This window comes from Schistocerca nitens, chromosome 12, assembly GCF_023898315.1.
Source record: "Schistocerca nitens isolate TAMUIC-IGC-003100 chromosome 12, iqSchNite1.1, whole genome shotgun sequence".
NCBI lineage: Eukaryota > Metazoa > Arthropoda > Insecta > Orthoptera > Acrididae > Schistocerca > Schistocerca nitens.
The window spans coordinates 90,018,664-90,033,193 of NC_064625.1; the positions used below are offsets into that span (position 1 = coordinate 90,018,664).

The 14,530-nt window shown below is 41.6% G+C and overlaps 1 pseudogene; it reads right to left on the reverse strand.

Annotated features, from left to right (window-relative positions):
• Positions 1-11,469: 11,469 nt before the first annotated feature.
• On the reverse strand, positions 11,470-11,587 carry LOC126215601 (5S ribosomal RNA; annotated as a pseudogene).
• Positions 11,588-14,530: the final 2,943 nt, after the last annotated feature.

A 14,530-nucleotide genomic window follows, 5' to 3' on the forward strand; every position in this document is an offset into this window, starting at 1 on the left:
CACCAACCTAACCAATGTCTACGGAGACCTGACAGTGAACAAAAGCACGGTGAGTCGTCGGGTGAGGCGTCTGCCATCGTGGCAATAAGGTCGCTCAAACGTGTTCTCTCTCCAGCTTGCCGGCCTGCCACTTGCAACTGTGGCTCCTGCAATGTTGGAACGTGCGGACACTCTCACTCGTGATGATCAACGGGCCACAATCGAAAACTTTGCCGCTCAACTGGAGGCTATTGTTGATAGTGCTGACACACGTGTCCACCAGCTGGGGTACTGAAAAGTGTGTGTCTGCTGGCTTTCTCACCACGTAACAGACTACCGTAAAGAGCTTCCCACCGTTCGGCACAACGAAGGATGCACTCCGAGCAAAGCAGCACGTGGATGAAGATGAGTTTACTCATGTAACAAGACGTTCGCTTCAACGTCGACCAGTAGAGTAAGTACCATGTGGGCATACAGGCCCTCCAAGTAAGGGAGATTATGTTGAAAAATAAGCCAGAATAGGGGGGAATAATACGGTGTATTGGAATCCTGAATGAAACGAACCTCTTTACAGAAAAAACCATCCCTCGTAAATTCACTATTTCGGCCTTTTTCAGTCATCTGTTTCGGTGGCGTTACGGTCACTGAACGACTGAATAGATGATTTCGATGTGCTTGCTGCCTTTACATGAGACCTTTACATTCTCACTGAAGCTCCACCGTTACGACCGTAGACCGGCAAAGCGGTACCGACCGACCACCGTGTCATCCTATGCTGTGTGACGTCATTGGCTGCTGTATGGAGGGTCGTTATTGGTTTTGCAGACCTTGGAGCTGCTACTTCTCATCCAAGTAGCTCGTTAATAGGCCTCACGGAAATGCCTGGACCCCGTTCCAATCCTCCCAAAAGTCCCTTGTAGTTCAGGAATCGAACCCGAGTCCTCCGCTTGGCAGTCAGCTGCACTGAACATTCGGCCACGAAGGCAGAGCTTCTATCATTGCTCGTTTCTTAATTGAGGAGCCACATTCACGCACGGTACCTCATAACGTCACTTTCACTGTTCGGTACTGGGCTAAGTGACATGTTGACGTGCTGTCTAGTAAGTGATAGTTATTTATAGTGTACTAGCAACTAAATTTGTACCGCTACTATCAGATTCATACACCTTGTACCACCCGACATTCAGTGAGATCAATGTGAACTACATGTTTCTTGGAGCAATATTGTCGGCTAAGACTTCTGTGCGTTGAGCAACAGATCGTCTGAACACAGCGTTGATTTTGTTGTAGTTTTCATCTTTCTATGTACGTCGTGAACAGAACTATTTTTGTAGGATAGATTCAAACATGATCTTTTGTTTGTACGAGGGTGAGTCAAATGAAAACCTTAAATTTGTAATAACAAATCGAAATTTCGTGCCGTTATCCTGTAAGTTGGTAAGCGTGCGACATCCAGCGTGCAGAATGGCCTGTAGGTGGCAGCATAGTGCAGATGCACACATACCGTCGCAGTATCAGTATAAATATGGCCGCCCCACTTGCGACTTGCACCAGGGAAGAACAGATTTCTGTTATTCGGTTTTTGCGTAGCGAAGATGTGAAACCTGTTGAAATTCATTCGACGTATGAAGGTTCAGTACGGTGATGCATGTTTGTCACAGCAGCAAGTCTACGAATGGAGTAGGAAGTTTGCAAATGGTGTGACTGCAGGGGAAGATGCTCCTCGTCCATGTCAGGCACAACGAGTTGTGACTCCACAGAACATTGCAGCAGTTGAACCCATAGTGAAGGAAAACCGCCGAGTGACACTGAATGACACTGCAGCATGTTTACAGATTACTCATGGGTCAGCACCACATTGCGCATGATGGGCTCCAGTTTCACAAAGTGTCTGCAAGATGGGTGCCACGGCAGCTGACTCCTGAAATGGGAGAGCGACGTGTTGATGCTAGTGAAGAACTTCTTCGGCGCTTTGAACCAGAAGGTGATGGCTTCCTTCCAAGAATCGTTACTGGGGCGAAACCTGGATTCACTTCCTCCAACCGGAAACGAAGAGAGCGAACAAGGACTGGCGCCATTCCTCATCACCAAAACTAAAGAAGTTTCGAACAGAACCATCAGCAGGGAAGGTTATGCTGACTCTCTTTTGGGACGAAAAAGGCGTCATTTTGGAGCATTACATGCCTAGAGGGACCACTGTCACTGGTGCGTCATACACAGATCTCCTGAAAAATAATCTGCGGCCTGCAATCAAATCTAAGCGACGTGGGTTGCTGTGAGCTGGTGTCCTTTTGCAGCGTGACAATGCAAGGCTGCACACTGCCCGTACAACAGTTGCAACAATCACAGACCTTCATTTTGAGTGTCTTTCTCATCCACCATACTCACCAGACCCTGCACCAAGTGATTTCCATATGTCTGGACCATTCAGAGACGCAATGGGAGGAGAGAAGTTCCGTTCTGATGTAGAGGTACGCCACGTGGTGCATGAGTGGTTGCGCGGACTACCAAAAGAATTTTTTTTCTAAAGGAATTTATGCGCTTTGTAGGCGCTGGAGGACTTGCATTGAGCCTGGGGGAGATTATTTTGATACAGCTTTGATACAGCTTTGTACCAGTTCTGCACAATAAATCATATTTTTAAAAAATATTCAAGGTTTTCATTTGACTCACCCTCGCAGATGAATATACAGGTTGTTTGTTTTAACTCGAGACAACTAAATATATTTAAAATGAGGCATCGTGCGAAAAAAGTGTTCTAGGTGCAAAGTTGATATTAGTAATGAGGACATATGTCTATGCTACAATTGTCCACCTCCTAACCTTCCCTTATGAGTGAGCGCGATCAACTTGGTATTTTCAAATGGAAACCTTCCTCCAGCCCCCAACGTTTATTGTATCAAGTACCAACGGAACAGTCAGTCAATGTAAGTGTAGTTATGTTTATAGTATGAAAGCTTTCACGACCGGATGACATATCTTCTGGTAAACCTTCCGGGATGTAAGGTCGTGGTCCATGAAAATCTTCAGCTCCTAACGTTTCGTCCAGAGCTGCGCTGGACATCTTCAGAGGGGTGTTTCTACTCCGGTGAGTCTTGCCGACTGCAGAACTGGTACAAAGCTGTATCAAAGCTGTATCAAAATAATCTCCCCCAGGCTCAATGCAAGTCCTCCAGCGCCTACAAAGCGCATAAATTCCTTTAGAAAAAAAATTCTTTTGGTAGTCCGCGCAACCACTCATGCACCACGTGGCGTACCTCTACATCAGAACGGAACTTCTCTCCTCCCATTGCGTCTCTGAATGGTCCAGACATATGGAAATCACTTGGTGCAGGGTCTGGTGAGTATGGTGGATGAGAAAGACACTCAAAATGAAGGTCTGTGATTGTTGCAACTGTTGTACGGGCAGTGTGCAGCCTTGCATTGTCATGTTGCAAAAGGACACCAGCTCACAGCAACCCACGTCGGCAAGACTCACCGGAGAAGAAACACCCCTCTGAAGATGTCCAGCGCAGCTCTGGACGAAACGTTAGGAGCTGAAGAGTTTCATGGACCACGACCTTACATCCCGGAAGGTTTACCAGAAGGTATGTAGTTATGTTTGTTTTTCTCAAAATTTCCCTTCCTTAAATCAGATACCTACATCCTCCAGTTGAGGATGTCATTGTTTAAATTTGTCACGTACTGCAATAACTGAAATGAAAATAACTAAAAGTAGTACAATTTAGGCAAACTGCCTCTAAGAATAGACAGCCATCAGATGGAGATGTGTTCTCTTCCATTGACGTCCAGTGATACTTGACATTTATCGCGTACTGTTCGACAGATAGCTATTCTGAAAACCATAGTCACTTTCGCGAAACATGTAGCAAACACGGCCGTCATTCCGCAGTCGGGCATGGTATGGTGTTGGCTTCAGCAACTCCCCTCCCTCCCCCCTCCCCCTCGGCAACCCACAGTCCGCAACGCGTCGGAGAGGGGGCGTTCCCTACGGTGGAAACAAATGACTACCGCGGGTATTAAGCAGCGCGCCGGCGGGCTGTCACGTAATGGATACTTCGGTTTCTCGGTAGGGACGCCGGAAAGTAAAACGCGAAAGGACGGCGCCGGGGCGAACCGAAGAGGAACAAAAAATTGGGGAAGAGGCGGACAGGGCAGCTTCGACATTTTCTACTTAACGATCTGCACGCCTTTGTCCGGCGCCGTAGTGCAAGTACAGCAAGGAACAAACAGCTCATGACAGAAGCACGAACTATATGACGGTAATACGTAAAAATGCACGAAATCAAGCCTACATGCAATTGGTAATCAGAACGTTTCACCTACACTAACGCAAAAAGTCCCAACACCATGAAATAATTAATGTAGAGTAATGAAATGTCGGGAATATATTTGTCTACGTAGCTTATTGTACGATTAACGTTGCAAGTTCACAAGCTAATGTAAGGGCGTGAAAAGCCATGGTAAATGTGAAATGCTGGCACATTAGTAACCGGTGTAACCGCCAGAATGTTCAGTGCAAACATGCAGACATGCACACGTTGTGTCGTATAGATACCGGATCGCAGTTTGTTGAATGCATTTCCATGCCTGTTGCACTTGGTCTGTAAATCAGATTAGATTATTAGATTGGTACTTGTTCCATAGATCTTGAATACGACACTTCGTAATATATTATTATTATTCACGTTTGGGCCCTACTGGACCACGCGAAGTACAATCACGGGGCATTCAGTTATTTTCTTTTAGACTTTCTCTCTGCCCAAATTGTTTTCATTCTCTCGGAATGAGCTCTTTTCCTTTCATCAGACCATGTGGTTCCAGTTTTCTTTGGTTTTTCAGCTTGACCAACTACCCAGTCATGAATTTTTTTCCTAAATAATTTTCTGTCTTGAATTTCATCTTGTTTTATATCTGCCTCTTTCATGTCCTCTTTTATAGCAGCAATCCATTTTATTGTCTCAAATTTAGCTTTACTTCGATTTTCGTAGAATTCCACTACTTGTTTAGTTAGTCTGGTAGCATCCATTCTTTTAATATGCCCATAAAATTTTAATCTGCGTTTTTTCATATCTGAATATATGCTGGTGTATTGTTGAATTTCACTATTTGCTCTTAGCCTGTATGTTCCTTCTTCAGTATATTTTGGACCTAGAATTTTTCTGATTACTTTTCTTTCTCTTTTTTGGATTTCTTGAATGTCCTTTTTTCTGTTTAAAATTAGCGTTTCAGCCCCATAAAGGCACTCTGGTTTTATGACCGTGTTGTAATGTCTCAATTTAGAGTACCTCGAGAGACATTTTTTGTTGTAGATGTCTTTTGTAAGTCTAAAAGCTGTCTCCATCTTTTGACAACGAATTTCATTTCCAATTTTTTCTAGACCAGTCTCTGAGATTGTTTCACCTAAATATTTGAATTGCGAAACTCTTTTGATTTTTCCATACTTAGTTTCCAAAAGTTTGGGTGCCAGTTTGTTGCTAGTCATATACTGTGTTTTTTCAAATGAGATTTGGAGACCTACTCTTTCTGCTGTTTCTTTAAGGATTTCTATTTGTTTCTGAGCAATTTGGATGTCCTGCGTTAGAATAACCAAGTCGTCTGCAAAGGCCAAACAGTCTATTCGAATATTTGTTCGTCCTAATTTCACTGGTTGGTCAATTTTGAACTCCAATTTTCGTTCGCGCCACTCTTGTATTACTTTTTCTAGAACGCAGTTAAATAGCAACGGAGAGAGTCCATCACCTTGCCTCACGCCTGTTTTTATTTCAAAGGATTCTGAAATTTCTCCTCTGAACTTTACTTTTGATTTTGTACCAGTTAGCGTGTCTCTGATAATTGCCGTGGTTTTAGGATCCAGGCCTTGTTCTTTCACAATTTGGAAAAGAGATTCACGATCCACTGAGTCATAAGCCTTTCTAAAATCTACAAAGGTACAAACTAGTTTTTTATTGTAAATTTTTTGATGTCTGAGAATTAGTTTGAGGACTAAAATCTGTTCTGGGCAAGATCTATTTGGCCTGAAACCTGCTTGATATTCGCCAATTTTCCATTCAAGTTGCTGTTGTGCTCGGTTCAGAAGACATTGAGAGAGGATTTTGTATGTGACTGGAAGAAGAGAAATTCCTCTGCAATTATTAACATCAGTTTTGTCTCCCTTCTTATGAAGTGGGTGAATCAAGGCGGTTTTCCATTCATCAGGAATTTTTTCAGTTTGCCAAATGTTTTGCATGATTGAAGTAATTTCTTTAACGGTTTTTGGACCAGCTGCCTTTAAAAGTTCTGCAACAATTCCATCTTCACCAGATGCTTTGTTGTTTTTCAACCTATGAATTTCTTTAATGATTTCCTCTTCATTTGGTGCAAGTGAAACTGGATTGCATTGTTGGGGAATTTTTGGTGGAAATCTTTCTGTGGGCTCGGGGCAATTTAGAAGATTCTTAAAATATTTAGAAAGTTCTTTGCAATTTTCTTGGTTGTTAAGAGCCAACTGTCCATTTTCCTTCTTGAAGCAAAGATTCTGGGGTTGGTACCCCTTTATTTTGGTTTTAAAAGTTTTATAAAAATTTCTGGTATTGTATTTCTGAAAATCTTCTTCAATTTCTAAGAGTTGACTATTCTCATATTGTCTTTTTGTTTGTCTAATTAGTTTTGAAGTGTCTTTTCTAGTTGCCATGAATGTATCATATGTGTCTTCTGTCTTGTTGCTATTCCATGCTTTAAATGCCTCTTGTCTGGCTTTAATTGCATGATCACAGTTTTCATTCCACCAAGCATGTTTCTTGTGTTTTCGTAAAGGAATTTGATCTTGAGCTGTTTTGATAATCTTGTGTTTGAGTTGTTCCCAATTTTGTGCACTTGTTTTGTCAAATTCGTCTGCTAATAATGATGGTTGGATTTTACTCGTGTCAAATTTGGGGATTAATGGTGTCCTTTTGTTGAAATTTTGGGGTTTTAGCTTTAGTTTCACACGGGTTAAGTAATGGTCTGAGTCAATATTGGCGCCTTTACGAACTTGAACATTTAAAATTTCTTTGTGACATGGATACGAGATTGCAATATGGTCAATTTGGAATTCACCTATGTCCTTGTTAGGTGATCGCCATGTCTTTTGTTTTGAAGGTTTTTTCTTAAAATGACTTGACATAATTTTGAGATTGAAATTTCTGCAAAATTCTACCAGCCTCTTTCCATTTTGATTGGTCCATTTATGTGCAGGGAATTCACCGACCGTTTTTCTAAATTTTCTCTCTTTCCCTAACTGCGCATTAAAATCACCCATTAAAATCTTTACATAATTTTGAGGAATTTTGGAGACTGTATTCTCTAACACTTCCCATGACTTATTTACTTTTTCTGGATTTGTTTTATTCTCCTGGTTGATAGGCATGTGTGCGTTAATTAAACAGTACATTTTATTTGCACATTTCATGGAAATTGTCATTAGTCTGTTGTTTACTGGATTTACTTCGATTTCGGAGCCAAGAATGTCTTGCGAAATTGCGAATGCAACACCCAGATGCGGAGTGTTTTTAAGAATTCTTTTGTCTGTTACGTATTCGTAATATATATATATATATATATATATATATATATATATATATATATATATATATATATATATATATATATTACATGCAGTAAATGAAGCAGGCAAAAGGGAATACAAACGTCTCAAAAATGAGATCGACAGAAAGTGCAAAATGGCTAAGCAGGGATAGCTAGAGGACATATGTAAGGATGTAGAGGCTTGTCTCACTAGGGGTAAGATAGATACTGCCTACAGGAAAATTAAAGAGACCTTTGGAGAGAAGAGAACCACTTGTATGAATATCAAGAGCTCAGATGGCAACCCAGTTCTAAGCAAAGAAGGGAAGGCAGAAAGGTGGAAGGAGTATATAGAGGGTTTATACAAGGCCGATGTACTTGAGGACAGTATTATGGAAATGGAAGAGGATGTAGATGAAGATGAAATGGGAGATAAGATACTGCGTGAAGAGTTTGACAGAGCACTGAAAGACCTGAGTCGAAACAAGGCCCCGGGAGTAGACAACATTCCATTAGAACTACTGATGGCCTTGGGAGAGCCACCCCTGACAAAACTCTACCATCTGGTGAGCAAGATGTATGAGACAGGCGAAATACCCACAGACTTCAAGAAGAATATAATAATTCCAATCCCAAAGAAAGCAGGTGTTGACAGACGTGAAAATTACCGAACTATCAGTTTAATAAGTCACAGCTGCAAAATACTAACGCGAATTCTTTACAGACGAATGGAAAAACTGGTAGAAGCGGACCTCGGGGAAGATCAGTTTGGATTCCGTAGAAATGTTGGAACACGTGAGGCAATACTAACCTTACGACTTATCTTAGAAGAAAGATTAAGAAAAGGCAAACCTACGTTTCTAGCATTTGTAGACTTAGAGAAAGCTTTTGACAACGTTAACTGGAATACTCTCTTTCAAATTCTGAGGGTGGCAGGGGTAAAATACAGGGAGCGAAAGGCTATTTACAATTTGTACAGAAACCATATGGCAGTTATGAGTCGAGGGGCATGAAAGGGAAGCAGTGTATTGAGCAATCAGTAAAGGAAACAAAAGAAAAATTCGGAGTAGGTATTAAAATTCATGGAGAAGAAGTAAAAACTTTGAGGTTCGCCGATGACATTGTAATTCTGTCAGAGACAGCAAAGGACTTGGAAGAGCAGTTGAACGGAATGGACAGTGTCTTGAAAGGAGGATATAAGATGAACATCAACAAAAGCAAAACGAGGATAATGGAATGTAGTCAAATTAAATCGGGTGATGCTGAGGGGATTAGATTAGGAAATGAGACACTTAAAGTAGTAAAGGAGTTTTGCTATTTAGGGAGCAAAATAACTGATGACGTTCGAAGTAGAGAGGATATAAAATGTAGACTGGCAATGGCAAGGAAATCGTTTCTGAAGAGGAGAAATTTGTTAACATCGAGTATAGATTTAAGTGTCAGGAAGTCGTTTCTGAAAGTATTTGTATGGAGTGTAGCCATGTATGGAAGTGAAACATGGACGATAACCAGTTTGGAGAAGAAGAGAATAGAAGCTTTCGAAATGTGGTGCTACAGAAGAATGCTGAAGATAAGGTGGGTAGATCACGTAACTAATGAGGAGGTATTGAATATGATTGGGGAGAAGTGACGTTTGTGGCACAATTTGACTAGAAGAAGGGATCGGTTGGTAGGACATGTTTTGAGGCATCAAGGGATCACAAATTTAGCATTGGAGGGCAGCGTGGAGGGTAAAAATCGTAGAGGGAGACCAAGAGATGAATACACTAAGCAGATTCAGAAGGATGTAGGTTGCAGTAGGTACTGGGAGATGAAGAAGCTTGCACAGGATAGAGTAGCATGGAGAGCTGCATCAAACCAGTCTCAGGACTGAAGACGACAACAACAACAACAACAATTTCATTTCTTTTGGGGGGGGGGGGGCGGGATTGGGGAAATTACCCACTTACTATATCCAAAAATTCATCTAATGAGTAGAAGGAGTTGCCATTAAGAAATTCTCTTAATTTCCTTTTAAATGCTATATGGCTATCTGTCAGACTTTTGATGCTATTAGGTAAGTGACCAAAGACTTTTGTGGCAGCATAATTTACCCCCTTCTCAGCCAAAGTTAGATTTAACCTTGAGTAGTGAAGATCATCCTTTCTCGTAGTGTTGTAGCCATGTACACTGCTATTACTTTTGAATTCGTTCGGATTGTTAATAACAAATTTCATAAGTGAATATATATATTGTGAGGCTACGGTGAAGATCCCTAGCTCTTTAAATAAGTGTCTGCAGGATGATCTTGGATGAGCTCCAGCAATTATTCTGATTACACGCTCTTGTGCAATGAACACTCTTTTACTCAATGATGAGTTACCCCAGAATATGATCCCATACGAAAGCAGCGAATGAAAATAGGCGTGGTAAGCTAATTTACTCAGACGTATATCGCCAAAATTTGCAATAACCCTAATAGCATAATTAGCTGTACTCACACGTTTCAGCAGATCCTCAGTGTGTTTTTTCCAGTTCAATCCCTCATCAATGCATACACATAGAAATTTTGAATATTCTACCTTAGCTACCGATTTCTGATCGAAGTCTATATTTATTAATGGTGTCATTCCATTTACTGTGTGGAACTGTATATACTGTGTTTTGTCAAAGTTTAATGAGAGCCCATTTGCAGAGAACCACTTAATGATTTTCTGAAAAACATCGTTTAAATTTCATCAGTTAATTCTTGTCTGTTGGGTGTGACAGCTATACTTGTATCATGGGCAAAAAGTACCAGCTTTGCATCTTCCTGAATATAGAATGGCAACTCATTAATATATATTAAGAACAACAGAGAACCCAAGACCGAAACTTGCGGCACCCCATTCTTGATTGTTCCCCAGTTTGAGAAACTACCAGTTTTTTGCATATTATGTGAACTGCTTATTTGGACTTTCTGCACTCTTCCAGTTAGATATGATTTAAACCATTTGAGCACTCTCCCATTCATACCACAGTACTTGAGCTTATCTAGAAGTATTCCATGATTTACACAATCAAAAGCCTTTGATAGATCACAAAAAATTCCAACGGGTGATTTCCGGTTACTCAGAGCATTTAATATTTAGTTAGTGAAAGTATATATAGCATTTTCCGTTGAAAACCCCTTCTGGAAACCAAACTGACATTTTGTTAAATCTTTATTTTCACAAACGTGTGAAGCTGTAATAAAGCGACGGTTAATGCTGGTCATGGATGACGGTAGTTTCCATGCGATGATGCTCCATACGTCCTCGATTGGAGGCAGATCTGGTGATCGAATAGGCCAAGGGAACCTGCCGACACCCTGTAGAGCAAGTTGGCTTACAACAGTGCGATATGGGCGGGCGTTATCCTGTTGGAACACCCTTCCCCCCCCCCCCCCACACTCCCACCCACCCACACGCAATGCTGATCACGAGTGGTAGCGCAACAGGTTGAATCGCCATACTGATGACCAAATTTACAGTCAGGGTGCGTGGAATAACCACAAGAGTGCTCCTGTTGTCATACGAAATCGCACTCCACACCGCAACTCCTTGTGTAGGTTCAGTCAGTCTAGAAAGCAGACAGGTTGGTTACAGACCTTCAACTGTCCTAAACAACAGCCATCACTTGCATCGGGGCAGAACCAGCTTTCATCAGAAAACACAACAGACTTCAATCCTGCCCTCCAGTGAGCTTCGCTTGACACCACTGGAGTAGCAAATGGAGGTGGTTTGGCACTCCGTCTTCAGGCCACAAGTGGCCCATCGGGACCATCCGACCGCCGTGTCATCCTCGGGAGAGGATGCGGATAGGAGGGGCGTGTGGTCAGCACACCGCTCTCCCGGTCGTTATGATGGTATTCTTTGACCGGAGCCGCTACTATTCGGTCGAGTAGCTCCTCAATTGGCATCACGAGGCTGAGTGCACCCCGAAAAATGGCAACAGCGCATGGCTATCCGGATGGTCACCCATCCAAGTGCCGGCCACGCCCGACAGCGCTTAACTTCGGTGATCTGACGGGAACCGGTGTATCCACTGCGGCAAGTCTGTTGCCATAAGTGGTTTGGGGGTCAGTGGAATGCACGCTACTGGACATCTGGCTCTGAAATGTCCTCGAAGTAACCATATGTAACAGTTCTTTGAGTCAGTGTGGTTGCAACTGCTGCTCAGATTGCTGTCGCAGGTGCAGTACGATGCGCCAGAGCCAGACCCAGAACACGATGGTCTTCTCTCTTGGTAGTGCCACGTGCCCATCCGCAGCCCCGTCTTATTGCGATAGTAAATTCTCGCGACCACCGCTGCCAGCAGGCATGTACAATGGCTACATTCCTGCCACGTCTTTCTTCAATACGAGGTGTGGCTAGAAAAAAACCGGACTAGTACTGGTGAAACAATAAAACGAATGCAATAAGGCTGAAAGTCGCGTGGCCTGTCACGTGACTCTCGCTCCGCCTACTGCTCGAGTTTCATCTGCCTCCTGCACTCAGTCTGCCCGTGGCGTCTGTTTTAAGTAGTTGACGTTTTGTCTGTGCGTCGGAAAATGTTGAGTGTACAGAAAGAACTTCGTGTTAACATCAAATTTTGTTTCAAACTAGGAAAATCTGCAAGTGAAACGTTTGTAATGTTACAACAAGTGTACGGCGATGATTGTTTATCGCGAATACAAGTGTTTGAGTGGTTTAAACGATTTAAAGATGGCCGCGAAGACACCAGTGATGACACTCGCACTGGCAGACCATTGTCAGCAAAAACTGATGCAAACATTGAAAAAATCGGTAAACTTGTTCGACAAGATCGCCGTTTAACAATCAGAGCAGTGTCTGAGTTAACAGGAGTTGACAAGGAAAGTGTTAGGCAGATTCTTCATGAAAGTTTCAACATGAACAAAGTGTGTTCAAAAATGGTTCCAAAGTGTCTCACAATTGAACAGAAGGAACGCCGAAGGATGATTTGTTCTGACATCCTGGAAAACATTGAAAGTGATCCCACCTTCTTACAAAATGTTATTACTTGCGATGAATCGTGGTTTTTTACTTACGATCCCGAAACTAAACGCCAATCGATGCATTGGAAAACTCCTGGTTCTCCACGACAAAAAAAAGGACGAATTTCAAAATCGAAATTCAAGGCAATGATGATTTTTTTTTTTTGACATCAAAGGGATTGTGCACATTGATTGGGTACCAGAGGGACAAACAGTGAACGTCCTGGCTACCCTACGTGAGCGAGTACGGATAAAACGGAACGATTTGTGGAGAAAAAAGTCATGGATCCTTCACCAAGACAATGCCCCAGCTCACAGTGCGTTGTCAGTGAAGACGTTTTTGGCAAAACACAACATTCCCATCTTAGATCATCCACCCTACTCACCTGATTTGGCCCCTGTGACTTTTTTCTTTTCCCTAAAGTCAAGTCAGCTTTGAAAGGAACTAGATTTGAGACTGTTGAAGCAGTAAAAGAAAAAGCGACGGAAGTACTGTATGGACTTACCGAAAATGATCTGCAGCATTGCTATGAACAGTGGAAAATTCGTATGGAGCGGTGTAGAGACCGAGGAGGAGAGTACATTGAAGGAGATAACATGAAATTGTAAATAATTGTAAATAAATGTTTTTTCCAGCATCAGTCCGGTTTTTTTCTAGCCGCACCTCGTATCGCGGAAAGAACATCCAGCATATTTAGCCCTATCACGCGACCTCGTTGAAACTCAGTGATCTGTGGATTATGGCGTCTTTGTCGCCTTAAAGGCGTTCTTGACTAACATCAACTCACTACCTCCAATCTCAAAGGTAACTAAAGCTCACGACTGTTACATCGCGTCTTTGAAGCAAACTTGATTTGGATCCTCATAGTGGTGCTACTAGCGCCATTCTTATGCTATTGGAGCACAGTTTAACTAGACGTCATCTTTTAGATATAGAAACACTCCTACCAATTTTTCTCCCAAAACTCGTTCTTGGTGTTACGATTTTTTTTTCCGTCAGTCAATATACGCCACAGTCATTCTACGAGTCCGCTATCATTGTCACTATTCTTAAAAAATAGTCATTTTGACAAAACGCCGTGATTGCTGTTCCCATTTTTTTAAGAATCATATACCTTAACGCGTTTGCACACAGCTATTCTCAGGAATACACTAGAAGAAATAAACATCTTTGTTCAGGAATGAAGAGAACTTTAGCACCTGCTTAACGAACAGTATGATTTCAAACTTTCTGGTAACGTTTCCTGAGAAAAGCAATCTAGATTGCAGTGGTTATTTCATTTAAAATGACAGGTTTCGGCATAGACGTAGGCCATCTTCAGGATAGCACTGTAAACTTCAAAATTCTGCATACTACACCAAAAGGTTTATTGCTTAACACACTGGAAGAATAAGTAAGTTTTGTGCATTTCAAATATAACTCGTCAACCCCATTGTGTGAACAGGCGGATTTCCGAGAAAAAGCTTCATTTGAATTATTTGAAGACGTCATTTAAACGGACTGCTGCTTTTCTGTTTTACCTCAATTCTAGTGGTATTTTCATTCCGTAAACTAACATTTCGTAACATATAATTTTGTTGTTGTGGATTTATTAACAAACTGTTGACATGGGTGAATACTCTAGAATTTTTACAGTTTTATTAACTGACCATACGCTATTTTATCACCATATTTTATACGTTGTAATTTCTCGAGAAATAATGGTTTATGAGTTTCCAACTACATTGTTTTTTGTGAAAATAATAGTTCTGTAGTAAACAATATGACGAGGATTCCATTTTTATTATATCATCAGTCATTATCTTATGATGATAATGATTATATTTTATTCGCTGAAATAATTTCACCACAAATAACAGTTTATTGGCTTCTAAGTACTATTGTTATTTAGTAAAAAGTTCTCTATTACGAGTATGACTAGCTTTTTGCTGGCAGCGTATTGAAAAAAAATTGTACTGGCGCCACTTCAGAACACAATTCTGATTATCTTTGACACCTGCGGTCGAACGCAG